Source organism: Protomyctophum bolini (assembly GCF_963924005.1).
Source record: "Protomyctophum bolini genome assembly, chromosome: 7".
Taxonomy (NCBI): domain Eukaryota; kingdom Metazoa; phylum Chordata; class Actinopteri; order Myctophiformes; family Myctophidae; genus Protomyctophum; species Protomyctophum bolini.
In genome coordinates, this window is record NC_137868.1 from 171,168 (window position 1) to 174,008 (window position 2,841).

The window sequence follows — 2,841 nt, forward strand, 5'->3', positions numbered from 1 at the left end:
TGAAAAAAACGGTGGGTTATAGCCCATGTTTTTTGAAATTTTGAAAAAAAAAGTTAGCCTCGTTTCTCATCATTTTGGACCGTGGGCTATAGCCCATATCGTACGGCATACTATGGCACGCCGTTTTTCATCATTTTTGAGGATTTGAAAAAAATGAAAAATGAAAAAAAACGGTGGGTTATAGCCCATGTTTTTTGAAATTTTGGAAAAAAAAGTTAGCCTCGTTTCTCATCATTTTGGACCGTGGGCTATAGCCCATATCGTACGGCATACTATGGCACGCCGTTTTTCATAATTTTTGAGGATTTGAAAAAAATTAAAAATGAAAAAAACGGTGGGTTATAGCCCATGTTTTTTTGAAATTTTGAAAAAAAAAGTTAGCCTCGTTTCTCATCATTTTGGACCGTGGGCTATAGCCCATATCGTACGGCATACTATGGCACGCCGTTTTTCATCATTTTTGAGGATTTGAAAAAAATGAAAAATGAAAAAAACGGTGGGTTATAGCCCATGTTTTTTTGAAATTTTGAAAAAAAAAGTTAGCCTCGTTTCTCATCATTTTGGACCGTGGGCTATAGCCCATATCGTACGGCATACTATGGCACGCCGTTTTTCATCATTTTTGAGGATTTGAAAAAAATGAAAAATGAAAAAAACAGTGGGTTATAGCCCATGTTTTTTGAAATTTTGAAAAAAAAGTTTGCCTCGTTTCTCATCATTTTGGACCGTGGGCTATAGCCCATATCGTACGGCATACTATGGCACGCCGTTTTTCATCATTTTTGAGGATTTGAAAAAAATGAAAAATGAAAAAAACGGTGGGTTATAGCCCATGTTTTTTTGAAATTTTGAAAAAAAAAGTTAGCCTCGTTTCTCATCATTTTGGACCGTGGGCTATAGCCCATATCGTACGGCATACTATGGCACGCCGTTTTTCATCATTTTTGAGGATTTGAAAAAAATGAAAAATGAAAAAAACGGTGGGTTATAGCCCATGTTTTTTTGAAATTTTGAAAAAAAAAGTTAGCCTCGTTTCTCATCATTTTGGACCGTGGGCTATAGCCCATATCGTACGGCATACTATGGCACGCCGTTTTTCATCATTTTTGAGGATTTGAAAAAAATGAAAAATGAAAAAAACGGTGGGTTATAGCCCATGTTTTTTTAAATTTTGAAAAAAAAGTTAGCCTCGTTTCTCATCATTTTGGACCGTGGGCTATAGCCCATATCGTACGGCATACTATGGCACGCCGTTTTTCATCATTTTTGAGGATTTGAAAAAAATGAAAAATGAAAAAAACGGTGGGTTATAGCCCATGTTTTTTGAAATTTTGGAAAAAAAAGTTAGCCTCGTTTCTCATCATTTTGGACCGTGGGCTATAGCCCATATCGTACGGCATACTATGGCACGCCGTTTTTCATCATTTTTGAGGATTTGAAAAAAATGAAAAATGAAAAAAACGGTGGGTTATAGCCCATGTTTTTTGAAATTTTGAAAAAAAAAGTTAGCCTCGTTTCTCATCATTTTGGACCGTGGGCTATAGCCCATATCGTACGGCATACTATGGCACGCCGTTTTTCATCATTTTTGAGGATTTGAAAAAAATGAAAAATGAAAAAAACGGTGGGTTATAGCCCATGTTTTTTGAAATTTTGAAAAAAAAAGTTAGCCTCGTTTCTCATCATTTTGGACCGTGGGCTATAGCCCATATCGTACGGCATACTATGGCACGCCGTTTTTCATCATTTTTGAGGATTTGAAAAAAATGAAAAATGAAAAAACGGTGGGTTATAGCCCATGTTTTTTGAAATTTTGGAAAAAAAAGTTAGCCTCGTTTCTCATCATTTTGGACCGTGGGCTATAGCCCATATCGTACGGCATACTATGGCACGCCGTTTTTCATCATTTTTGAGGATTTGAAAAAAATTAAAAATGAAAAAAACGGTGGGTTATAGCCCATGTTTTTTGAAATTTTGGGAAAAAAAGTTAGCCTCGTTTCTCATCATTTTGGACCGTGGGCTATAGCCCATATCGTACGGCATACTATGGCACGCCGTTTTTCATCATTTTTGAGGATTTGAAAAAAATGAAAAATGAAAAAAACGGTGGGTTATAGCCCATGTTTTTTGAAATTTTGAAAAAAAAAGTTAGCCTCGTTTCTCATCATTTTGGACCGTGGGCTATAGCCCATATCGTACGGCATACTATGGCACGCCGTTTTTCATCATTTTTGAGGATTTGAAAAAAATGAAAAATGAAAAAAACGGTGGGTTATAGCCCATGTTTTTTGAAATTTTGGAAAAAAAAGTTAGCCTCGTTTCTCATCATTTTGGACCGTGGGCTATAGCCCATATCGTACGGCATACTATGGCACGCCGTTTTTCATAATTTTTGAGGATTTGAAAAAAATGAAAAATGAAAAAAACGGTGGGTTATAGCCCATGTTTTTTGAAATTTTGAAAAAAAAAGTTAGCCTCGTTTCTCATCATTTTGTTCCTTAAAAAACTTAAAACAATGCTGGAAATGTAGGAAAAAATATTTATTTTAGTATTAATAAGGTGCTTCATTAATAGGTAGCTTTTTTCAATATGCTTCAAGCATAACAGTGTCTAAACAGTGCAAAAACCTCACCTTCAGCATAATTTGCTCATTCCAAATATACAGTGCAATCTGTTTGAACAACTTAAAGTGCTATAACATGATGTATAAAATGAACACTTAGAACAGTGCAATAATGTCACCTTCAGCACAAATACACACCCAACTCACCAGATCCTCCACATCAACAGCTTTCCCTGCCACCTGGGCAGCGAGAGAGGACATCCAAAACATTACATCGC